The sequence below is a fragment of the Ovis canadensis genome, chromosome 5, assembly GCF_042477335.2.
Source record: "Ovis canadensis isolate MfBH-ARS-UI-01 breed Bighorn chromosome 5, ARS-UI_OviCan_v2, whole genome shotgun sequence".
NCBI lineage: Eukaryota > Metazoa > Chordata > Mammalia > Artiodactyla > Bovidae > Ovis > Ovis canadensis.
Window position 1 is genome coordinate 94,227,132 of NC_091249.1, and position 27,634 is coordinate 94,254,765.

General features: G+C 38.3%; 1 protein-coding gene across 14 annotated transcripts in view; it reads right to left on the reverse strand.

Moving 5' to 3' along the window:
• The window catches only part of SSBP2 (single stranded DNA binding protein 2), a 311,038-nt gene that overhangs the window by 260,503 nt on the left and 22,901 nt on the right, over positions 1-27,634 (reverse strand). The window contains exon 2 of one of the 14 annotated variants that reach the window (XM_069592571.1): positions 22,764-22,797. The exons of 12 other annotated variants lie outside the window; for them this stretch is intronic. The gene's annotated coding sequence lies outside the window, so the exon portion shown is untranslated. Of the gene's footprint in view, positions 1-22,763; positions 22,798-27,634 lie in introns of those variants that run through there. One more of the 14 variants, XM_069592565.1, reaches the window with a different exon arrangement.

Genomic DNA, 27,634 nt, shown 5'->3' on the forward strand with positions numbered 1-27,634 from the left:
GATAATTCCCCTCTTAGATAATTACTTTGTGAAATCCGAAAAGGGAGACAGTTTCCTATAGCTCAGCCCTTTACCAGAAATTCACCATATGTTTAAATAAAAGTATAATGAAGCAAGAGGTAGTCTTTGGAAAGTATGAATCAATGAAAGTTCAATAAAGGAGGATCATCAGAAATATATCCATTTGTATAATGAGGGAAAAAGTAAAGCTTCTGAAGTGAAGTGAAAGTCGCTCAGTCATGTCTGACTCTCTGGCGACCCCAGTCCTGTAGCCTGCCAGGCTCCTCTGTCTGTGGAATTCTCCAGGCAAGAATACTTGAGTGGGTAGCTGTTTCCTTCTCCAGGGGATCTTCCCAACCTGGGGATAGAATCCAGGTCTCCCACACCGCAGGCAGATTCTTTACCATCTGAGCCACCAGGGAAGCCAAAGCCTTTGAGCATATACCAGGAAAATCTAAGTAACAACTTATCTTCAGATAAATCATCAAAAGGAAAATATTTTTATTTCTATAGCCTCTTTGTGATAAATGATGCCTAAACAGATATATGAATTACGGCAAACAAATAAATTGATCATTCTGCCTGATAGGAGAAAATTTAAATCTTTATCTCAAACAAAAGAGATAATAATCACAACAGCATATGGAGGCAGTACAGCACAACCGTCAGGTGTGTGGGTTCTGAAGTCAGATTATCTAAACTCATATTCTTACTCCGCCACTTCTTAGGTTAGTTGTGATGCACTATGGCAAAATTACATAACCTTTCTATACCTCAATTTCTTCATCTATAAAAGGGAGGTATAAGAGTACCTTTTCCAAAAAGTTGGTGTGGGGTGTAAATGCATTCAGTGGAGAACTTAGACAGTCCTTGGCGCTTAGTATGCAACTGTAAGCTATTTAAGCTATTTTTATTATCATTGTTGATATCATAGACATGACCTATTGTAGCTATCATTAACCACTAGCTCTACATGCAAAATACCAAATTATGACCTGAATAAGTCATATGAGAGTTTAGCTGAAACAGAACTTGTGACTAGACAGAGGGATATTCACCAGGTTTTCTAAAAAGCAGGGGGTGGGGGGAGACAGTACTATCAATTAAAAAATTAAGATTTATGCTTTACGATGGTAGACTGAACTTATATTGACAAGCACACTCTCCCACCAAAATGACAGTAAAGGGTTTTGGGGGTTTGCTTTTTTGTTTTAAGGCTTAAATGCACAAGGACAAGGCATTTAGGAGATGAGGTTAACAATAACAAAATTACAGTAAATGTCTTTTCAGAACCTGGAAATGTGAATACTTAACAGACAAAAATGGAAAGTAAAACCAACTCAATAAGCATGACAGAACACCCGAAAGACAAAGGGTTATAAACAGGAGGACTGGTTAAATATCTGCCTGAAGAGCTGTTATATTCCTAATTCCTCACTCCATCTCTCCAAAACTTCAGATAGCTTAATGCTCCTCCCCCACCCCTGAAGAAGACTAAAGGTTTCTTTTCTGGAGGAGATCTTTTTAAAAATGGCTGTATCAATACTGAATGACATAAGGCAAGTTGAGAACAGACGCATAACACTAAAAGAGAGGACTAAACAAAGTTTATGTACTGCTTCCTAAACCTGGCTTCCAAAACACTAGACAGGCTTATACCTTCCAGCCAGGTAATCAAGAGTCTTCTCAGGGGGATCTAAGCAGCCTCAAATAAATCATTTAAAAATATGGACATCAGAGATTCCCCAGCTGAACAGCGCAGCCCATTTTCCCTGAAAAGTAGATTACAAAACTGATATTTGTAAATTTACAAGCCTCACCCAGAGACACAGAACTACTGGTCAACTTTTTAGAACTCTTATCCCTGGGTCGGGAAGATCTCCTGGAGAAGGAAATGGCAACCCACTCTGGTGGAAAATCCCATGGACGGAGAAGCCTGGTACGCTACCGTCCATGGGGTCACAAAGAGTTGGACATGACTGAGTGGCTTCTTTCTTTAACTGAATAGATGAGCCAAAGGCCACCACACATTTAAGGACTCCTGAGGCAAGAAACGCAGAGATCAAAGCAAGCAAATAAAAAATCATAACTTGGAAGGAACAGATAACAAAGAGAAGAAAATTTCCTAAAACTGTCATTAATAATCTTCAAAGAAACAAAAGAAAACAAGCATCCATGAAACAAGAACAAGACGATACTAAAAAAGAGAAAGAGGTCCTGTAAGATGAAAAAACGTTTAATCTGTAGATGATTAAAGACAAAACTTTATGGAAGATAAAACTGAGGAAATCTCCCAATAAAATAAAACCAAAGAGAAAGATGTGGAAAACAACTGAAGAGAAAAGCTAAAATAATTGGAGACCAATCCAAGTTCTTACAGCATCTGAAGAAAACAGGTATTCTAATGAGGGGATTAAGGGAAGGAAATTAAGAACTAACTCAATAAAACTTCCCCAGAACTGGGTCTGATTTCCTATATCTAAAGAAGCCACCAAATACTTAGGATGCTGCTGGAGAATGTGCTCCGTCAGAGGAGGACCCAACAAAGTACAGTATCAGGTAACAGAGGATCCAATACAATAAAGAAGCAGAAGGAATCTCTAGGATGATGGACAGGATGGGAAAGGAAGGGTCTAGGATAACAAACTATGAAAAAGACCAGAAGAATACCCAGTATAGATGACAACAAGTCCAAAGAGACTGAAAGATTATCTTCAAGAAAATAAAATAAAATAAGAGGATAATTATACAATAGGGAAAAATCTGAGGATAAGTATACAGAAAATGATGCTACCTTTTAACAAATAAGTGTATTCCAGGAATAAAACTATGTATAAGAAAGAAAAAATAATCATAGACTACTACTACATGACAGAGCTATGAAGAGCATTATATCATTATAATAAGGTTCTAACCAAAATTAGAATAACTGTCCTAGGAGGATGAGAAGGAAAGAAATGTATATATGGATGTACAAAGAAGACAAGCAAGAGAACAAAATTTTCACCTTCAACTGTGGGAAGTCAAACAGCATCTAAAAAAATCAAGTAACAGCAACGTAAGTTTGTTAGAGACAGAACAATACGTAGCAAAAGAATCAGTTAAAAATTGTTGAAGGCAATTATCCCTCAGAAAGAGACTATGCAAAAAGCGTGACGGTAGACAATGTAGTCTGCCATTACAAGCCTCACAGAACTATTTGGCACTCATTAAACACTGTGTTTATAAAACACTGATAAAAATTTTATTAGATCAAAATAAAAATAATTTTCCTAATCATAATTTTAATACATGTTCATACAATATGAAAACTGCAGAGACTAAGAATAAAGTAATCTTCCCATCCAAATAAAACTATTATTAACATACTGCTGTACTGCCTTTGGGCTCCCAAATCACTGCAGACAGCGATTACAGCCATGAAATTAAAAGACACTTGTTCCTCAGAAAGAAAGCTATGACACATCTAGACAGCATATTAAAAAGCAGAGACATCACCTTTCTGACAAAGGTCCACAGAGTCAAAGCTATCGTCTTTCCAGTAGTCATGTATGGATGTGAGAGTTGGACCATAAAGAAGGCAGAGCGCTAAAGAACTGATGCTTTCAAATTGTGTTGTTGGAGAAGAATCTTGAGAGTCCCTTGGACTGCAAGGAGATCAAACCAGTCAATCCTAAAAGAAACCAACCCTGAATGTTCATCAGAAGGACTGATGCTGAAGCTCATGCTCCAATACTTTGGCCGCCTGATGTGAAGAGCTGACTCATTAGAAAAGACCCTGATGCTGGGAGAGATTGAAAACAAAAAGAAAAGAGGACCAAGGGGATGAGATGTTAGATAGCATCACCAACTCAATGGGCATGAATCTGAGCAAACTTCAGGAAACAGTGAAGGACAGGGAAGCCTGACATGCAGTAGTCCATGGAGTGGCACAGTCAGACATGACTTCTTGACTGAACAACAACTGCCTTTGAATACTGTGCTACACAAACACACACGTGAAGTGTGGTGTGCGTGCTCAGTCATGTCTGACTCTTTGCGACTTCATGAACTGTAGCTTGCCAGGCTCCTCTGTTTATGGGATTCTACAAGAAAGAATACTGGCGTGGTTTACCATTTCCTTCTCCACGCTTATGTAAGTAGACTTTTTTTAAAATGCGGGTTCATGCAGGATATGCAAATGTACATAATTTTTAAAATTATATCATTAACATTTTTATGTCCTTAAATACTCCTTTAAAACCCTATACTATTCCACGTTATCCTCCAGCATCACATATTTAACCATTTTCCTATTTACTCTTCAGCAAACAAATGGTTAACAAAGGTCTCCTTTCTCAAACTTCCATCACTTGAATTGTGGTATCTTTTCTGACTTCCTTCCTCTCTCTAGACCCTTGGGTCTCTCCTCTCCCCAGTCTCACCTGTAAACATTACTGTCCTGCAGGATTTCATCCTCCATTTCCTGTCCTCACTCTGGATAACTCCCTAACAACACAATACCAAGATAAATGACAATCACAGTTTCCTTAATTCAACTTTTAAAATAACTTGAATGTATCCATTTCCATCGATCTCCACTACTACACCCCAGTCTAAACCATCATTACCCACCAGCCTAGAATCCTAGTTGATCTCCCAGACTCTATTTCTCCTCGCTTTCACAGCATTCTCTAACATAACAATTAGAATCTTTTAAAAACACAAATCTAATCTCACAGCACCCTCCTTGAAAGTTTTCAATAGCTTACTGTTGCAGAATAAACTCCCAAGTGCTTTCCTGCCTACGAGGTCCTGAATAATCAGGCCCCTGCCAATTTCTCCAGCTTCATTTCATACTACTCTCCCTCTGCTTCACTATGGTCTGACCACACTAGTCTTTCTGTTCTTTGAATTTACCAATAAGTCTCTTGCCTGGAGGGCTTGGCACATGCTGTTTCCTCTGCCTGAAACAATTCTCTCCACATCTCCCCAGCTCCTACCTTGGCTGACCCCCACTGACTCTGAACAAGACCTTAAAGCTGCTCATTTTATTCTATGTAAACAATATCTCCTGCAGTTGGGCAACAAGGGAGCTCTGAAACCTAAGGCAGCACTTTAATAAAATAATTTGTATTTTTTCTGTTAAAAGTCTGTGTCCCATGAAAATGTAAACTCCATAGGAGCAACTTGTGTGCAATGCTGTTTCCTCAGGGCCTACCATAGTGGTTTATAAACAGTAGATAGCCACTGAGAAACTTTCAGTAGGCAGGTCAAGAAGCAACAGTCAGAACTAGACCATGGAACAACAAACTGGTTCAAAACTGGGAAAGGCTGTATATTGTCACCCCATTTATTTAACTTATATGCAGAGTACACCATGCGACATGCTGGGCTGGATAAATCACAAGCTGGAATCAAGATTGCCAGGAGAAATGTAAATAACCTCAGATATGCAAATGATACCACTCTAATGACAGAAAGTAAAGAGAAACTAAAGAGCCTTTTGATGAAGGTGAAAGAAGACAGTGAAAAAGCTGGCTTAAAAGTCAATTTTCAAAAAACTAAGATCATGGCATCCGGTCCCATCACTTCATGGCAAATAGGTAGGGTAAAAACGGAAACAACAACAGACTTTATTTTCTTGGGTTCCAAAATTACTGCAGATGGTGACTGCAGCCATGAAATTAAAAGCTGCTTGCTCCTTGGAAGAAAAGTTATGACAAACTTAGATAGCATGACCTTGCTGACAAAGGTACGTACAGTCAAAGTTATTTTTCCAGTGGTCATGTACAGATGTGAGAGTTGAACCATAAAGAAGGCTGAGCACCCAAGAACTGATGCTTTCCAATCGTGGGGCTGGAGAAAAGTCTTGAGAGTCCCTTGGACTGCAAGGAGATCAAACCAGTCAATCCTAAAGGAAATCAACCCTGACTATTCATTGGAAGGCCTGATGCTGAAGCTGAAGCTCCAATACTTTGGCCACCTGATGTAAAGAGCAGACACACTGAAAAGCCCCTGATGCTGGGAAAGATTGAAGGCAGGAGGAGAAGGGGATGACAGCAGATGAGACTGTTGGATGGCATCACTGACTCAATGGAACTGAGCTGGAGCAAATTCTGGGAGATGGTGAAGGACAGGGAAGCGTGGCGGGCTGCAGTCCATGGGTTCTCAAGAGTCAGATACGACAGTGACTGTACAATAAGCCGTTTGTTGAATGAATAAGTGACCCCCAAATGTATATCCTGTTGTTCAAAACTCTAAATTCTAAATCCATATAATCAACCAAAATCTCCACCTAGATGCCCTATAAGCACCTCAAACTCAACATACTCAGGCCTGAACTCATCCGTCAGATAGTATCTCCTCAACAACCTTTTCCTCATGCTTATTTTCCCATTAATGGTGCCCTGTTAATTCTGCTCAAGTCTTTCTTGAATCAGGCCCCTCTTCTCTACCTATTTTGTCAAAGGCTTTCAAGCTCAGAACCTTACCAAATCTTACCTTACTTACCACACTAGCCTAATAAGGCATCTCCATACCTTCACATCAACCTCACCTGTCTTCCAACCTCACTGTCAACATAATGATTTTTTTAACTAAAAAAAAAAAAACTTGATACTATCACTCCCATGCTTAGGCTTTTTCCATGACCTTTTCCCCACATGTGCAATATTTCTACTACTGGCAAGTCTCTGAATGTAGTAATCTCCTTTAATCTTGTGCTTTTGTCTTTTCTAATCCCTCTGCCTGTATGATCATAGTTTCTTACCCATTTTGTTATTTTTTTTTCAAGACTTGACTTAAAGATATGCTTTTCCTGACCGCCTCATCCCAGGCAGAGCTGGGAGCCCTTCTTCTTGTTTCCACAGAGTCCTAGGCATCACAGCATTTACTGCCCTATAACAGAATTTACCTGTCTGCCCCTCCATTCTATCCTCAGTGCACAAAAGTGCTACATGTTGTTTAATCTTTGAACTTCCTGAGTCTATTAAACAGTAAGCCCCTCCCCCCAAAAATCTGCAGCATGACTGCTTAATATCATCGGTAATATAAAGTTTGGTATAAATTTTTCTAACTTCTGCATAATTAAATAAATATATGGTTTGACTCTCAGTAGAAGAATTTTTCATTTTAAAATGTCCTTTAGTTAATTATCCTTTAAATACTATATTCGTGGTTCTAAAACTTAAGAAAATAGATTGTACTTATTGACTCAATACAACCTGTTGGAGACACTTCTCAGTGGATCTCTCACAGCCCTATATGTCTTGCTGGGAAAGCCAGAAATTCGAGATCCTGACCACTCTGTACCATAGTCATTTCTCAGGAGTATGTCTGCAGTGAGCAACCCTGAGGGATGAGGTAATATCACCCTCCAGGATAAAGAGCAGTCTTGGTTACTATGACAGCAGAGTCCCCATCCATGGTCCTTAGCAGCAACTCACTACATATACAGCACCCAAGTGTGCCACACTGTATCACCTCCAGGGACCTGGGGCAAGGAGTCTTTTCTACCAGCAGTCATGAAACAGTAGCAAGCCACTTATAAGCAGAGTGAAATCAAATCCCAGACCTACCAACCCACGTCACAGCAATTCACCAACCTCTGGGACCAAATGGTTTAAACATGACATTTAAACCATGGAATGACACTGCCATTTCTTCTTTACCACCCACGGCATCACTGACTCAATGGACTTGAGCAAACTCCGGGAGATAGTGAAGGACAGGGAAGCCTGGCATGCTGCAGTCCATGGGGTCACAAAGAGTCGAACATGACTTAGCGGCTGAACACCAACTTATTTAAAACAAGTATAATACATGAAAACCTACATTCCCCACAGAACTCAACTTATTATACATGTCAATATTTTCTGCCTGCTTATTTATACAATTTTACTGGTTCAACTATTTTGTCCCCAACAAAACTTCATGATTCTATTTAACTTTTTTATTCTTATCCTTAAATGGAAGAATTTTCCAGTATATTAGCTCTCCAATAATAAGATCTAAAACCCACACCCAAATAATTCACAAAACCTACCTAAAAGGTTCCAGAACCAATCCCTGGAGCATATGTTGTGGTCTCGCCATGTTAAAAAAGTCATCAATGCACAGCTAAAGCATCCTGGTACATATTCTGAGTCGTAAATGAGTTACAGAGAACTCTAGATTGAATTCTAGTCTCATAGGCCCCTGAGAACTCTTTTGTACCACCCTGTGGAAGTTAAGTAGGCTTTTCCATTATTTTAAAGTTTTTCTTTTTGATAACACTTTTCACACCTTCCCAGGCATTAATCAAATAACGAAGAAATTATACTTCTGAAAAAGGCAGGGAAAGGAGACAAGGAAAGCTCATGGTGACAGATTATCAGACAGAAATATTTTTTAGGAATTTACATAAGAATAGTAGATGGGGGAAGAAACTACCAGGGTTTTTCATTGTGGCAATAATTTAAGTAATGTACAGAGACAGAGGTCAGAGGACTAGCAGATCTAAAGTGGCAGACTAGCAAAGAAAAACTACACAAAAACTGAGAAAAATAAAAGATAGCAGTGAGAAAAAAAAAAAAAAGAAAAGGGAACAGACATGGATTAGCTTTGAAAGCAGGTAAAGTAGGCTAGCTCTCACCAGGTCATCCAGTAACTACCATTCAGCCTCACACCATCAGCAGAGCTCAGGCTCTGCTAGGAAACCCAAGTGGAAATAGTCTCTACATTCAGAGGAAAGCAAGTGAGACTTCAGAAATCAGGAAGTTGGTGGAAGCTGAAGGTTGCACAGCTTCACGGAACTGAGGCTCTACATTAGTTAAATTTATTAACACAACTGTGGCAAGAAAGAATATAAAATTTGCACTTCACATATTCCCAGGAGTGGGGCACATGGAAAGAGAATCTGTCAATATTCAATGAGACTGAATCCTCAGGGGAACCTACCTAAAAAATGCACTGATTAGGGTTTTCCCTAATATGCAGCCACTACTAGTTGCATCACAAATAAGACTGGAGCTTCATTATCACACAAAAGCACTTTGGGCCACAGAAACTCTAACGTAAACTTCTAAAGCCATTTCTAATCTAGAAATTGCTATAACCCCTTAAATCTCTCACTTAAAATACAATTGATATTTAGTGAACACTAAGTCTGTGATTTTTCTCTACTTTTCCTCCACTTACGTTTCTAATAAAAAACATGAAAGATACTTTTGCCAGAATCACATAATTCATCTTTTCTTCAGTAAACATTTGTTATGTTTACTCCTACAGTGTTCCCACTGAAGCATCCATGTTTATCAATTAGGATCCAGATGAGGTCACCACAGGTTTCCAAACAGTATGATGATAACTTCCTGCTACAGAAGCCCACGGGCTGCCTTCAGGTCGGGAGCAGCAGCAGTATAGTAGATCTGGCCCTATGCCTTCTGCAGCGGTGACAGCTGCTGGTGGCTGCCCTCTGAGGTTACCCAGCTCCCTTCTCCAGGACTTACAGCCACCACGCTCCTCCTCTCTCGCCCATTACATCCCCCAACTCCCCCAGAAAAGCTAAGGCCCATCCCAAAGGACAGATTACCACCCTCATCCAACCGAGCTCATTACTTCTCAAAAGACATGTCTTCTCGTTGTCCACGATGAAGGGAGACAGAGAGGAAAGGTGAAGAACAGACTCCTCGCACTAACAGAGGGGACACCACAAGAACCCAGGATCTTTCTACTCATCCTGATCATGAAACTGAATTGAGGCTCGACCAGAGCAGCTAAGGAGACTCCAGAAGAGAGCTGGGCCCATGTTTTAAAAGGTACTCAGGACTGGTTTTCATCAGGTTTAGTAAGATGACAGGAATGGACACAACTGCCTTTCAAAGAAGAGTTTATTACTCTCAGTTCCTTAAAGAGGGCAAGTGGGCAGGCGGGCAGGCTGCACCACACAGGGCTACAGGGGAAACACCAGATGGGGCAGGAGGCAAAAGGAACAAGGGGAAGACATGGGCACAAGCCTCTACTGTGGTTTTCCCAGGAAAGTCAAGGGAGGGCAAGGTAAATCACTCAGGATTGGCAAGTCTGAATCATTTCAGCAGCCTCTAGGCCACAGGGGCTTACCATTGTTTGGCTGCAACCTGGCCCTTGGGTGCTATTAGGGCCAAGGCATGGCAGGTTAGCCTGAAAGAGCTCAATAAAGGTGCTGAGTAAGGGCTCTTGGTTGGTGGGTTTGTAAATGCAAGGCACATTCCCAGAGGACTGCTATCTTGAGGAATTCTAGTTATCTCCAGGAATCAGCTAGTGCTGGGAGGGGCAATCTGACCCCAATCAGCAAGATTTCAAGATATCAAGGTATCATAAAACACAGAAAATAAAAAATATGATTAATACAGCCAGATTGTATTTCTGGGCTCAGAGTTCATCTAGGCTGCTGTTTCATAATCTCTGGTCGCATGGCATGTTCTTAGCTAAAGAGTTTTCCTAAAGTAAGAGCCCTCCTTGAAGCGCGATCAAGCCCATCTCCACCTTGTATCACCACAACCATGTGTTGGTGGAAAATATATCAGAGCAGTCACTTCAAATGGTCTTCCCTTAGTCTCATGTTGATTATTTTTTACATCACAATTTGAAACCTGTATCACAACCCATCCAAATGATGGCTGGCCTTTGTTACAACTTCTGAAGAAGGCACACTACTGCTGTCAGAATCATTCAGAACAGTAAGCTTCAGGTGCTATAAAAGCAGACACGCTAAGCTTTACAAGCTCAACTGTTAGCTACTGTTCAGATGTTTGCATAAAATTTCAACAAAAAGAACACAAAAATAATGCCTCAGGATTTCACTAGTGTTTATCATCGTCTAGAAAAAAGGCAAGAAAGCTGACTAGATAAATACCAAGGCATCTCCCCCTCTCCTCTGTTGCTAAGCTTTTGAACAAAATTTTTGCTCTACTTTACAAAGCCATCAGTAATGCACTCTTCGAATTTACAATTTGGGTATAACCATAGTTCAGTCCAGTAGATGTTTAGCCATAGGAAAAACTTAAATCTCTACACTCTTTTTTTTTTTTAATGCATTTCACTGTTGAACTATTTGTTATACATGCTGCTTGATTATTTCATGCAGAAGTAAAACTAGATCTGTGTAAAACACACAAATAACATCTGTAACCAGGGGTTTTCTTTTTGCTATATTGTTTTCACAGTCACAGGCATGCCTGCTTATTAACCTAATCATCACAAAACAAAATATTGGGTAGAACAGTGGTTTTAAAACAAAACTAAGTGGGAAAAAGTAGCCCAGATACACAGACAGGTTCAGTTCCACATTCTCTAGTATATTTATCAACCACCCAGCTTAATACCATTTTCAGAAACTTCAGAAAATAGTCACAATTGTAGAAGACCTAAAATCTGCGAGCTACTAGTCTGGATGGATACCACAACAAATATTAAGACTACTACTTGATGGGATGGTTGGTCACAGAAACAAAATAAGTCAGCTATTTAATCCTTCTAGATCAGACTTAAGAATCACAAGATCTAAAAATATTTCCAAATATTTTTCTTAACTTCTGGAGAACTCTCCCAACCCAGACAACAAGCAAACAGTGGAATGGATTATATTACAGTGTCTAAAGTCAACAAGTATTAGTGTCTAGAATATTCAAGGAATCCTTGCTGAGTAGGGGAAATGGGCAAACGATATAAATAGCAAATTGACATTATTCACTCAGCACATATTTATGAGTACCTACTTTTTTAAGTGCTAGGATTATAGGTGTGTACAGCACAGATAAACACACCTGCCTTCAAGGAACTTGAGCAGGAGAAATAAACAAATAAATGAATAATAAAGTTAACATAGTATGTCTTGTGATAAACACTAGGAAGAAAGATAAAACATAACAAAGACACAGCGTGATGAAGAGTGCTCTTTTCAATAAGATGGTCAAGGGTTTGATATTTAAGCAGAGATCTGAATGAAGCGGGTGAGCCAAGCAAGTAAGAAAGAGTTTTCTAGGCAGAAGAAACAGCAAGAACAGAAGACTCTAAGGATATTGGATAACAAGTACATGAAAAGATAACCAACCTCACTAATAATCAGAGAAAGGAAAATTTTAAGTAATGCTATATACCACTTTACCGGAAAAGGCAATGGCACCCTACTCCAGTACTCTTGCCTGGAAAATCCCATAGATGGAGAAGCCTGGTAGGCTGCAGTCCATGGGGTCACAAAGAGTCGGAGACAGCTGAGTGACTTCAGTTTCACTTTCCTGCACTGGAGAAGGAAATGGCAAGCCACTCCAGTGTGCTTGCCTGGAGAATCCCAGGGATGGGGGAGCCTGGTGGGCTGCCATCTATGGGGTCGCACAGAGTCGGACACGACTGAAGCAACTTAGCAGCAGCAGCAGCAGCATACCACTTTACAAATATCAGACCCACAAAAATATAATGTGAGAGAACACCAAGTGTTAGCAGAAGTGGAGGGAGAGGGAGCCCTCGTGCACTGTGGGCTAGACTGCAGAGGTAAGCCGCTCTGGAAAGCCAGCGGGCAGTACCCAGTGAAATGATGAGTGTGTACACTCCAAGATCAACAGATCTTGCCCTGGAACATCAGAGCTCTCCTAAAAGCCCTTAAGAAGACATGGATGAACCTAGAGATCATCATAACGGGTGAAGTCAGACACAGAAAGAGAAATATGGTATGATATAGCTTACCTGTGGAATCTAAAAAAATGATAAAATGAACTTATTTACAAGACAGAAACAGATTCACAGACTGAAAAACTGAACTTATGGTTGGGGGAAGGAGAGAGGGGAAGGACAGTTAGGAGTTTGGGACTGACATGTACATTACACAGTGCTATATTTAAAATGGATAACTGACAAGGCTCAATATTATGCAATAACCTAAATGTGAAAAGAGTTTGAAAAGGAACAGATAAATGTATAACTGAGTCACTCTGCTGTACACTTGAAACTAACACAACAGTGTTAAGCAACTGTACTCCAATACAGCATAAAAAGTAAAAAAAAAAAAAAAAAGGTAGTCCTCTTTAATTCTTTTAAAAATTGTACAAAGAAGGTATGCTCAAAATGTGTTTAAATACATTAAAAATCAAATTAAAAAAAGACATGTATGAAAATGGAAATCAGAGTTGCATAAAAGGTATGATTAGAGTGTTGAGTGAAAAGATCTAAAACTACCACCACTGTAGCAGAATACCATTTATATAAACGAAAAACATACATGTGCATAAAACACCAATATATTTTTTAAAGATACACACATATTCAAATAACTCAAAAGCAGGTCTGGCTCAATCTCTGTGAGATCTTTAGGTCCTGGTGCGCATAACGGTTTGTTTCAGCCATCCGAGCATCTCTGGCTGGTATGTGGTTTGATTCTACATGCGTTTTCACCCCTCCAACCATCTTGTTGGGGCTTCTCCTTTGCCCATAGGGTAACTTTTCTTGGTGGGATCAAACACTCTCCTGTCAATGGTTGTTCAGCATCAAGTTGCAATTTTGGAGTTCTTGCAGGAGAAGATGAGAGAAAAGTCATCTTTTCTCTGAAATGATGAGTCTGAAATCAGTACTTGGGTGCAATCTCAAAAATGACAGAATGATCTCTGTTCGTGTCCAAGGCACCCATTCAGTATCACAGTAATCCAAGTCTATCCCCTAATCACTAATGCCAAAGAAGCTGAAGTTGAATGGTTCTATGATGACCTACAAGATTGTCTAGAACCAACACCAAAAAAAAAGCTGTCGTTTTCATCATAGGGGACTGGAAAGTAAAAGTAGGAAGTCAAGAGATACCTAGAGTAACAGGTAAGTTTGGCCTTGGAGTACAAAATGAAGCAGGGCAAAGGCTAACAAGAGTTTTGCCAAGAGAACACACCAGTCATAGCAACACCCTCTTCCAACAACACAACAGAGAATTCTACACGGGGACATCACCAGATGGTCAATACCAAAGTCAGATTCATTGTATTCTTTGCAGCCAAAGATGGAGAAGCTCTATACAGCCAGCAAAAACAAGACTGGGAGCTGACTGTGGCTCAGATCATGAACTCCTTATTGCCAAATTCAGACTTAAATTGAACAAAGTAGAGTGAACCACTAGACCATTCAGGCATGACCTAAATCAGATCCCTTACAATTATACAGTGGAAGTGACAAATAGATTCAAGGGATTAGATCTGATAGACATAGTGCCTGAAGAACTATGGACGAAGGTTCATGACACTGTACAGGAGGCAGGGATTGAGAACATCCCCAAGAAAGAGAAATACAAACAGGCAAAATGGTTTTCTGAGGAGGCCTTACAAATAGCTGAGGAAAGAAGAGAAGTGAAAGGCAAAGGAGAAAAGGAAAGATACCCGTCTGAATGCAGAGTTCCAAAGAATAGCAAGGAGAGATAAGAAAGCCTTCCTTAGTGATCAATGCAAAGAAATAGAAGAAAACAATAGACTGGGAAAGACTAGTGATCTCTTCAAGAAAATTAGAGATACCAAGGGAACATTTCATGCAAAGATGGGCTCGATAAAGGACAGAAATGGTATGGACCTAACAGAAGCAGAAGATATTAAGAAGAGGTGGCAAGAATACACAGAAGAATTATACAAAAAATATCTTCATGATCCAGATAACTACGATTGTGTGATCACTCACCTAGAGCCAGACATCCTGGAATGTGAAGTCAAGTGGGCCTTAGGAAGCATCACTACGAACAAAGCTAGTGGAGGTGATAGAATTTCAGCTGAGCTATTTCAAATCCTGAAAGATGATGCTGTGAAAGTGCTGCACTCAATATGCCAGAAAATTTGGAAAACTCAGCAGTGGCCATAGGACTGGAAAAGGTCAGTTTTCATTCCTTTCCCAAAGAAAGGCAATGCCAAAGAATGCTCAAACTACTGCAAAATTGCACTCATCTCACACGCTAGCAAAGTAATGCTCAAAATGCTCCAAGTAAGGCTTCAACAGGATGTGAACCAAGAACCTCCAGGTGTTCAAGCTGGATTTAGAAAAGGCAGAGGAACCAGAGATCAAATTGCCAACATCTGTTGGATCACAGAAAAAGCAAGAAAATTCCAGAAAAACATCTATTTCTGCTTTATTGACTACACCAAAGCCTTTGACCATGTGGATCACAACAAACTGTGGAAAATTCTTAAAGAGATGTGAATACCAAACCACCTTACCTGTCTCCTGAGAAATCTGTATGCAAGTCAAGAGGCAACAGTTAGAACTGGACGTGGAATATGCACTGGTTCCAAATTGGTAAAGGAGCTTATCAGGGCTGTATATTGTCACCCTGCTTATGTAACTTATATGCAGAGTACATCATGAGAAATGCTCGGCTGGAAGAAGCACAAGCTGGAATCAGGATTGCCAGGAGAAATGTCAATAACCTCAGGTATGCAGATGATACTACTCTAACGCCAGAAAGCAAAGAAGAACTAAAGAGCCTCTTGATGAAAGTGAAAGAGAAGAATGAAAAACCTGTCTTAAAATTCAACATTCAAAAAACTAAGATTATGGCATCCTGTCCCATCACTTCATGGCAAATAGACGCAGAAATAATGGAAACAGTAACACTTTATTTTAGGGGGCTCCAAAACTGTAAAATTTTAAAGAGACAGGAATACTAAACAACCTGACCTGCCTCTTGAGAAACCTGTATGCAGGTCAGGAAGCAACAGTTAGAACTGGACATGGAACAACAGACTGGTTCCAAATAGGAAAAGGAGTACGTCAAGGCTGTATATTGTCACCCTGCTTATTTAACTTTTATGCAGACTAAATCATGAGAAACGCTGGGCTGGAAGAAGCACAAGCTGGAATCAAGACTGCCAGGAGAAATATCAATAACTTCAGATATGCAGATGACACCACCCTTATGGCAGAAAGTGAAGAACTAAAGAACCTCTTGATGAAAGTAAAAGAGGAGAGTGAAAAAGTTGGCTTAAAGCTCACCATTCAGAAAACTAAGAGCATGGCATCTGGTCCCATCACTTCATGGGAAATAGATGAGGAAACAGCGGCTGACTTTATTTTGGGGGCTCCAAAATCACTGCAGATGGTGATTGCAGCCATGAAATTAAAAGACGTTTACTCCTTGGAAGGAAAGTTATGACCAACCTAGACAGCGTATTAAAAAGCAGAGATGTTACTTTGTCAACAAAGGTCCATCTAGTCAAGGCTATGGTTTTTCCAGCAGTCACGTATGGATGTGAGACTTGGACTATAAAGAAAGCTGAGCGCCGAAGAATTGATGCTTTTGAACTGTGGTGTTGGAGAAGACTCTTGAGAGTCCCTTGGACTGCAAGGAGATCCAGCCAGTCCATCCTAAAGGAAATCAGTCCTGGATGTTCATTGGAAGGACTGATGTTGAAGCTGAAACACCAATATTTTGGCAACCTGATGCAAAAAGCTGACTCATTTGAAAAGACCCTGATGTTGGGAAAGATTGAGGGCAGGAGGAGAAGGGGATGACAGAGGATGAGATGGTTAGATGGCATCACCGACTCAATGGACATGAGTTTGGGTAAACTCCAGGAGTTGGTGATGGACAGGGAAGCCTGGCATGCTGCAGTTCATGGGGTTGCAAAGAGTTGGACACGACTGAGCAACTGAACTGAACTGAAAATCACTGCAGATGGTGACTACAGCTATGAAATTAAAAGATGCTTGCTCTTTGGAAGAAAAGCTATGACTACCCTAGACAGCATATTAAAAAGCTGACCGATTACTTTGCCAACAAAAGTCCATTCAGTCTAAGCTGTGGTTTTTCCAGTAGTCATGTATGAATGTGAGAGTTGGACCATAAGCCAAGTGCTAAAGAACTAATGCTTTTGAACTGTGATGTTGGAAAAGACTCTTGAGAGTCGCTTGGACTGCAAGGAGATCAAACCAGTCAATCCTGAGGGAAATCAGTCCTGAATATTCACTGGAAGGACTGATGCTGAAGCTGAAGCTCCAGTACCTTGCACCTGATGCAAAGAGGTAACTCAATGGAAAAGACCCTGACGCAGGGAAATATTGAAAGCAGGAGGAGAAGGGGACAACAGAGGATGAGATGGCTGGATGGCATCACCGACTTGATGGACATGAGTTTGAGCAAGCTCTGGGAGTTGGTGATGGACAGGGAAGCCCCACATGCTATAGTCCATGGGGCTGCAGAGTTGGACAGGACTGAGTGACTGAACTCAACTGACTGAACATACTCAAAAACATTAGCATGGATGTCTTTGGAGGGAAACAATGAAATCAAAATTGGGACTATATGAGAGTTGTTTCAAATAAAATAAGAGAAGAAGGGCATACTTGTCAAAGCTGACAGTGTGCCATTATCTTAAGAGTTCAATTCAAGTTTTTTCGCCTGAGGTCAAGAAAGGAAACATGAAGCAAACACAAAGTTCTCTAGGATCAGAGGATCTAACTTGGGGAAGGGGTATTCCCGCCCACACCTTGGACCCATTGAATCAGACTCCAGAATTCAACAAAAGGTAATACTGTTCAATTTCCATTTCACAGACAAGAAACTGGAGGAAAGAAGTGAAATAACATTCCACGCTCATAACCCAGCAAGCAGAAGAGGTGAAATTCAAGCTCAGGGCCAGAAATGCCACACCTACTCACTGCGCTCCCAATGCTGCACTGCTCCTGCTAAGTCACTTCAGTCGTGTCCGACTCTGTGCGACCCCATAGACAGCAGCCCACCAGGCTCCCCCGCCCCTGGGATTCTCCAGGCAAGCACACTGGAGTGGGTTGCCATTTCCTTCTCCAAAGCATGAAAGTGAAAAGTGAAAGTGAAGTCGCTCAGTTGTGTCTGACTCTTAGCGACCCCATGGACTGCAGCCCACCAGGATCCTCTATCCATGGGATTTTCCAGGCAAGAGTACTGGAGTGGGGTGCCATTGCCTTCTCCTGCACTATTCTAACATAAAAACTACACATTGCTACCAAATTCAACTTCCTGAAGTCCTACTTCATGCCACAGTGCAATTGTTCTTGGCAACCTCAGAAAAGAATTAACTTCTTTATAGACTATATACTGCCCCCAATTACCTTCATCCACTCTTTCAAAAATATCCTTTTTTTAAAAAAAAATTCTAAATCCTCTCTTCCAGTCACACTAGTCCTTATTTCTTTCAAGGTACAGAGAACACCTCTAAGCACTTTCTCCAAACTGAAATACCTCTCCTCTCCTTGACAGTACTTACTCGCCTCCCGTGTGTCCTACAGGGTCCAGTATTCTGAACACTTGTGCAGCACTAACTGAACGAAGTTCCACAGATATTCCAAGAAGTCTCCCTCATGACGTCAGCACACACCTTTTCCTTCTTTAATGTCTTTTGCACTTATTCTCTGAGCCACTCAATTAGCCCCTATTACAGTAACACCTCATTTATCCAGCATCATTGGGAAGGGTAAGTGTTCATCAGAAGTGCATTTTCCAGACAACTTAAGCATTCATTTAGCAAGCAGCAAAACAGAGTGAAATTAATTGGGGAAGCAGTAGAGTCTTGCTGACTTAGCCACAGAAAGACTTAGGCTCAAATCTCACTCCTAACTAGCTATGAGTAGGTGACAACTATCTGTTTCATCATCTATAAAGTGGGGACGTACTACTGTCTTCACAACACTGCTGTGGGTATTAAAGAAATCACATGCAAAATCTGGTACAACATCCCTTAAATCATGGCTGTGTAACTCCAACTAATAGTATACACCAAGACAAAATCATTCTTATGGAAATATTCATCAAATGTATATATTTTGAGACTCTTCTCAGAGAACAGTGAATGTAAATTGACTCTTGATAACTTATTATGTATTCAACATTTACTCATTCAATTCAGTAAAGCTGCGGGATACCAAATCAACATACAAAAATCACTTCTGTCTACTAATAATGAACAGCAACATTTTTACATCCCATTTATAATAGCATCAGAAGAATAAAATATTTAGGAATAAATTTAATGAAGTAAAAGATCTTTAAACTGAAACATAGTGATGAAAAAAAGATTGAAAACACAATAAATGGAAAGACATTCCATGTTCATGGATCAGAAACATTAAGACTGTTAAAATGTCCACACTATGATACCCACTCTTTTTCTCATTCTTTTGTGGAGTAAATTTGACCTAGAGTCTGCATCCCAAAAGAAAAGCAGCAGTAATGATACAGAGCAATGACTTTCTAAATTTTAATAAAAGGAATAGCAACTAAAAAAAATAAAACATTTCTTGTTACTCCATTACCTAGAAACATAAATACTGGAGGTACTCTAATGGGGTCTCATTTAATATGACATTACCTCCTTCAGTTCTTTCTGGAAGTGTTAGAAAACATGGATATACAATTAAGAAGATATACATGAAGAAAGCTGAGCACTGAAAAATGGATGCTTTATATAACTGTGGTGCTGGGGAAGACCCTTGAGAGTCCACTGGACTGCAAGGAGATCAAACCAGTCAATCCTAAAGGAAATCACCCTAAATATTCATTGGAAGGACTGATGCTGAAGCTCCAATGTTTTGGCCACCTGGTGTGAAGAGCTGACTCACTGGAAAAGACCCTGATCTGGGAAAGACTGAGGGCAAGAGAAGAAAGGGGCAACAGAGGATGAGATGGTTGGATGGAATCAACTCAGTGGACACGAATTTGAGAAACTCCAGGAGACAGTAACGGACAGAGGAGTGTGGCATGCTGCAGTCCACGGGGTCACAAAGAGTCAGACATGACTTAGGGTCTGAACAACAACAACACTATTAAGAACGTTGGTCTAGAACTCAAAGGATCCCAGTCCTTGTCCTGAGGGTGACTTGGTAACAAAGTCACCTATGCAAGTTAATGTCTTCAGTTGCAACCTCTCCTTTATTAAAACAAAGATAAACCTGATGTACTTACCACACACAACAGTGTGAATCAAAAGCACTAATACTGAGGGGAATATTGTCACCTACTAGATTGTAAACTAACACTACATCTTTTACTGCTTTTGTAATAAATTCAGATTGCTTGTCTGATGTCCAAGTCATACTGAAATATTAAGGGCCCCAAGAATGAATTAACTTCTGCAAATGACCAAGCCAATTTACAAACTGGTAACTGTGGCATCAAATGGAATAAACACATTTATTGAATCCCTACTACATTTGAGGCCCTACGCAATGCTACAACCAATTGCAAACAATAACTAAATGTGGTGCTTAATGGAAAATGAAATTTATCTTTTAATTACTTATTGAGTTTAAAAAGTCAATGAGTTAAAAGTAAATAACATACTCTCAGATTTCTCAATGGTTTCAACACGTTAAACTTATTTACTTTTTACAAATCACTGAATTAGGTTTTATTTGTTCTTGTGTGTATATATCTACATATACATCTATAGAGAGATATATTTATACATACAGTAAGATAGAAAGACCTGAATTTATCTAAGATAGATGGTTTCCTTTGGGCTGGGAGTTGCAGAAATGGGGAATGCAAGTAGATTGGCATCCATGAATGAATGAAAGAATAAATGATTGTGAATTAAACAATAGAGAGGCCTGACATGAACCAAAGAGGATATTACACCATGAACTGGGGAGTATTATTTACTCAATCCTCTATATTTACTGTATATTGATGGAGAAAAAAACTAAATCTCATAATTTAAAAAACCTAATTCTAAACAATTTGCTCATATTATTAATCTTTTTAATCTAAAAGACAAAATTAAAAGTAACAATTTAACAAAATATATTTGCATAAAATAAAATTTCTCACAGACATGTGAGAGACACAGGAAAAACACTATCTTTCTCCAGTAGTTGGTTATTGTTTTAATTGAGATGTTGTTGGTTTTATTTTTTTTCTGTCCATGCTGTGCAGCTTGCAGGATCTCAGCTCCTGATCAGGGATTACCTGTGGGCCCTCAGCAGTAAAAAGTCCAGAGTCCTAACCACTGGACCATGAGGGAATTTCCAGAGATGTTGTGTTTTAAAAAATAAACATGATTTTTGAAAGAATTTTTAAATAAATTATTTTCTTTTTAAAAGACATTGTATTTTTTAAAAAAATTTTTACCTAGTCAAAAACATCTGTAACTAAAAATCTGCAGGCTTGAGTTTTATCTCGATTGAAAAGCAGACTGCTCGTATAGAGTGATACACTGAAATACACTTATTCTGGAAGGAATGATGCTAAAGCTGAAGCTCCAGTACTTTGGCCACCTCATGCGAAGAGCTGACTCATTGGAAAAGACTCTGATGCTGGGAGGGACTGGGCGCAGGAGGAGAAGGGGATGACCAAGGATGAGATGGCTGGATGGCATCACGGACTCAATGGACGTGAGTCTGAGAGAACTCCGGGAGATGGTGATAGACAGGGAGGCCTGGCGTGCTGCAATTCATGGGGTAGCAAAGAGTCGGACCTGACTGAGCGACTGAACTGAACTGAACTGATGGTACATAATTCTGATTTATATCTATCATTTAACTTTACATCATTGACTAGATTTTTTCAAGGAATATAACCTTCTGCTAATTAAAAAACCTAGACTTTTTATATAGCTCAATCCAAATCTAAGTAGAAACTGAGGTTCCTCCTAAGTGGTAAAATTTCAGCAGATTCATTTTAGACAAGAAATGAACCAAAATGATGAACATCTTACCTGTTACCATCACTAAAAAATCTATTTAATAAGCAAATCCCCCCCAAAAATCATTTCTAATAGTATTGTTACTGTAGTAAAAACCACATAACATAAAATTTACTATCTTAATCTGTTTTAACTGTGAAGGTCAGTGGGGTCAAGTATATTCACACTGCTGTGCAACAGATCTCCAGAAATTTTCATCTGGCAAAATTGAAACTCATTTGAAAATAAATGTTCAATGGAAAACAACAGGTTCAAATACGGATTCTATAAACACTAAAATGTATGACCTTAGGTTTCGAACTACTTTTGTCTCAGATTCTTTGTCCACAAAAGAAGATAATGTCCACGTGTTGGTACTGCAAGACAATGAATGAAACCACTAATTTAATATCCTGTGTTGCTTAGGTTGTTCCTTAGCTGGTTCAAATATGTTAATAGTTGATTAAGAAACAATATATAAACGCTTTACCTTTTTTAGATGACCAGGGATTTAAAGACTAACAACTAATATTTTCACGGAGCAGAATTATTGCTCTCAAGAAGTAATCACAAATCCATGTGACTGCCAAGCCAAATGTATCTTTGGCAATATCCTATGGAAAAGTATCTTAGCTTATGCCAACTAAGGGAGAAAGATTTCCTGGCTGCCTAAATAAGCTTCAGGCAAAAAGTGCTTATCCATTTCAAGTGTTCCAGTAACCATTCCAGTAAGGAACCTTAAAAAATAGAAAGTCAATTACTTTATCCAAATAGAGTTCAATTAATACGATTTTTTTTCAACTTCAGATTTCAACATATCTACAGGAGAGATGTCATCCAAGTTAAAAGGATTCCCTTTCTTTTTCAGTAAGAACAACGAACCATTTATTTGTAGATTATTTGGGAGGGCTAATTCCCAGGGCTTCTCTTCTCCCTGTTGGCTCTGTATAACTTGCGAAAGTGCTAAGATAAAACCCAAATTGGAACTTTTATTATAAAATTAATTTACATGGAGAAATGAAAAGCTCTATCTTCATTTCAATTATGTCAGGAAAACAAAATCTTTTGCCTTTTTAACACTGCAATGTGTTGGAGCATCATATTTTAAGGTCTTAAAACTGGATTCAAAAGATGATTTTTGATTTAATGTCTTACCTCAAATCAAGGTTGTCTGTGATATCATTCACTTCTGTAAATTAGAAAATCTTTATAACTTAAAATGTTATATCAAAAGTAGAAGAACCTACTCAATCAGAAACATAATATAAATGGATTTCAGAAATTAAATATGCAAAAATTAATGGTGTATGATGTTAAACCATCAGGTTCTTCAACTGTTGCCCTAAATCTTCTTAGTTTCTAAATATGAAAACTATCATTCTCTTTTTTCCAAAATAATGTTGTAATCCATGATCCATAGTATGGATAAATTATTTATTTTTTAAATACAATATGATATATAAAAATTAGAAATTTATTATCCCTGAAAAAAAAGAGATCAAATAAAATGTCAGGTCACTTTAAAAGTATAAAAATTAAAATCTGAAGTTTATTTAAGTAAATATTAACATTTATTTGAAGAAAGATATAAAATAATAGATAATTAAAATTTAAAACATACTTTCTATAAATAAAAATCATAAAGAAAAAAGACAAAAATGTGGCTCTTGGTAATCTGTATCAAGGCTGGGGAACTTTTTCATTTTTTCATCTCCAAGAAATACCTTTATTGTTTTATACCCCTGCTCCAGTTTAGCAATCAATGCTATAAGTCCATTAGCAGGATTGGAGTTACTTATTTTTTTATTTTATTTATTTTAATTGAAGGCTAATTACTTTACAATATTGTGGTGGTTTTTGCCATACATTTACATGAATCAGCCATGGGTGTACATGTGTTCCCCATCCTGAACCTCCCTCCCTCCTCCTTCCCCATCCCATCCCTCAGGGTCCTCCCAGTGCACCAGCCCTGAGCACCCTGTCTCATGGATCGAACCTGGACTGGCGATCTGTTTCACATATGATAATATACATGTTTCAATGCTATTCTCTCAAATCATCCCACCCTCGCCTTCTTCCAGAGTCCAAAAGACTGTTCTATACATATGTGTCTCTTACGCTGTCTCACATATAGGGTCATCGCTACCATCTTTCTAAATTCCATATATATGTGTTAGTATACTGTATTGGTGTTTTTCTTTAAACATATATTAAAAACCACTGGTCTTTATGGAAGAAAATAATAATAATAATTTACAGCCTAGACTGCAACACATGCAATAAAAGTAATGCCAATGCACTCGGCAAATTTACTCTAAACATCTTGCAAATAACATTTTAAATGTTTTAAACAGTTTTGCTGTCACATGTTCAACTTTCTATCAAATTCTATCAGTTTCTATCAAAATTCTACCAAGATTGAATAGAACCTCCTACTTAATTTTTTAAACTAAGTTCTGAATGATAATCTACCAGAAGAAATGACTATTTGCTTGTTTTTCCTGTTTTGTTGCTTTTTATAAGAACTTCCCTTTTTACAGATACAATAAATCACATATGCAAATACGTAAAACAAGCAGTCTGAATGCAGCTTTTATCTGTGATATGAAACTTTTTGTAGCTTGGTTACTTTGAGTGTTTCACATAGAGGAAAGAAATCTTGACTACAGGTGAAATTGAGTTTTGTATAGGTGCACCTATCACTACAATAAAGTATCTTATGCTCTTTCTAATAAACATTAAAAAAAAAAAAAAGCCAGACGTCCACAATCATTCCGCCTCTCCACTTCACTATTTCAGTAGCCTGATCCATTGCTGGTTAAGCGGTACCTTAACATTTTAAACAATTAAAAAAACAGCACACTCAAGAAACATTCAACTTCTACCTTTATACATTTTAAATGAATAATTCATCATTGGAAGGAAAGAGATCTGAGAAAGCAATTCTAAATTTAAAATTCTCCAACTAGGATAATTTCAAAAGATTTAAATATCTGAAATATTTTAATTGATTGTTAAAACTGTAGACTTTGTCAGACAAAATAAATATGCCCAGAATCCCCCAATAATCAAGGTCTTATTAAGCTTCTTTTAATGTCAATCAGCAAGATCAAATGCTATCAGTCAATAGAAAAAAATATGAAGGCCCCAATAATCTCAGGATTCCACTGAACGAAAAATATAACTTGGAAGTCAGCCAGAGAAGAGAATTAGTCATATGGTAATAAACAGAAGAAATAGAGAAGAGTGCCCATGACTTTCAAGCATCAGAAAAATGAGTCTCCCTTAGTCACACTAAATTACGATTGTAGGAATTCTCATCACACATCAACAGCTGGAAGAGAAGGATCAGAGACAGCCATTACGGCCACACGGGTGGAAGCTCATTAGACTTCAAACGGAAGTATCTGCACTGATAAGTGATATGTAACACATAATGTGAATTTGTTATAATCTACCTAAATTGGATTACTCAAAATTAAACAGGCTCAAGAATTGTCCTTCAATCCCCCAACTTTGCTGACAGATCATATCTATTAGGCAATGTAAGAAATTATTAACCTAGATTTTACTGATTCCTTTTTTCTTTCTATATAACTCACCGTGATCTGACCAAACATCATACACTAGACAGTATTTGCCTATAGCAATATAATTTAGGAAACTGAAAGATCTCCCATAAGCCTGGCTATTTTTGTCTACATAGAGTCCTGAATACTAAACAGTACTTGTTTCATCTAGCTGAATTTCTACGCATTTAAAACTTGTTCTCTGTCCTGTAAAGGAAGTCCAAAAAATTATAAACATCATCAGTCTTGCAATTATCTGGAGGAAAAAAAAGCAAATGTATTAGCTAACGAGACTATGGGAAATGTGCATGTCATATCATAAATACCTATTCATTCAAAGTAAATGGCCAAAAGGATGACATTTTCTGATTAGAATAGAGAGTTAAATCCTTTATTTTAATTAAAGCCACTTAAATGAATTGGTAGGTGATGTGGAAAAGTAACACCAACCTGTTATCTGATCCTCCGCCTTCTACAATTTTTTAAATATATGGATAAAAAGGTCATTGTTTAATTTGTTATATTATTTACATATTAACAGTAAGAAAAAAATGTGGTAAAACAGAAAACATAGCAAGATATCTCTAAGCAAGACTTTATATTTTAAAGGGCTGGTAAACCAACTATAAGGTATTTTTCATCTTGGTTTCCGGTTGCAATCTGACAAAAATATCTCCTTCCCTCTACTTTAAATGACAGTAGGCTACTAACAATACAACACATATACAATTCTTAAAAGTTCCTAGCCTTGCCAGGAGAACAAGCCAAACAGATGAGAAGTACAACCACCGCCTCAACAAATTTCCAGTACACACCATTCAGACAACCAACCAGCACAGGAAATGGACTTAGAAAGGGCCGCATGAATCTATTAAATAGAAAGATTTATCTATGTTTAAGAAGTATTTATAAGGAAGACATTTAAAGGTGGTATGCTACACTCTTAAGCCAGTACCATCACTGCCTCTCCAATCAGTAACGGGTTGTCTTACAACTGGTATCAAGACCATTGCCCTGACTGGAAGATTTTTCAAATAAATGCCACTTTCTTCAAGTTCCCAAGAGAAAAATCAAACTGACTTATACATGCTCCTCACCGTTGATTTTAAATGAATATAAGCATACTAAATTAGTGATCAAATGAAAGTATTTAAGAATTTTGCTTACAACAAAAAAGAGAAAAATCAAATCAATAAAATTAGAAATGAAAATGGAGAGATCACAACAGACAACACAGAAATACAAAGGATCATAAGAGACTACTATCAGCAGTTGTATGCCAATAAAATGGACAACGTGGAAGAAATGGACAAATTCTTAGAAAAGTACAATTTTCCAAAACTGAACCAGGAAGAAATAGAAAATCTTAACAGACCCATCACAAGCACGGAAATTGAAACGGTAATCAGAAATCTTCCAGCAAACAAAAGCCCAGGTCCAGACGGCTTCACAGCTGAATTCTACCAAAAATTTCGAGAAGAGCTAACACCTATCCTCCTCAAACTCTTCCAGAAAACTGCAGAGGAAGGTAAACTTCCAAACTCATTCTATGAGGCCACCATCACCCTAATACCAAAACCTGACAAAGATGTCACAAAAAAAGAAAACTACAGGCCAATATCACTGATGAACATAGATGCAAAAATCCTCAACAAAATTCTAGCAATCAGAATCCAACAACACATTAAAAAGATCATACACCATGACCAAGTGGGCTTTATCCCAGGGATGCAAGGATTCTTCAATATCCGCAAATCAATCAATGTAATTCACCACATTAACAAATTGAAAAATAAAAACCATATGATTATCTCAATAGATGCAGAGAAGGCCTTTGACAAAATTCAACATCCATTTATGATAAAAACTCTACAGAAAGCAGGAATAGAAGGAACATACCTCAACATAATAAAAGCTATCTATGACAAACCCACAGCAAACATTATCCTCAATGGTGAAAAATTGAAAGCATTTCCCCTAAAGTCAGGAACAAGACAAGGGTGTCCACTTTCACCGCTACTATTCAACATAGTTCTGGAAGTTTTGGCCACAGCAATCAGAGCAGAAAAAGAAATAAAAGGAATCCAAATTGGAAAAGAAGAAGTAAAACTATCACTGTTTGCAGATGACATGATCCTCTACATGGAAAACCCTAAAGACTCCACCAGAAAATTACTAGAGATCATCAATGAATATAGTAAAGTTGCAGGATATAAAATCAACACACAGAAATCCCTTGCATTCCTATACACGAATAATGAGAAAGTAGAAAAAGAAATTAAGGAAACAATTCCATTCACCATTGCAACAAAAAGAATAAAATACTTAGGAATATATCTACCTAAAGAAACTAAAGACCTATATATAGAAAACTGTAAAACACTGATGAAAGAAATCAAAGAGGACACTAATAGATGGAGAAATATACCATGTTCATGGATCGGAAGAATCAATATA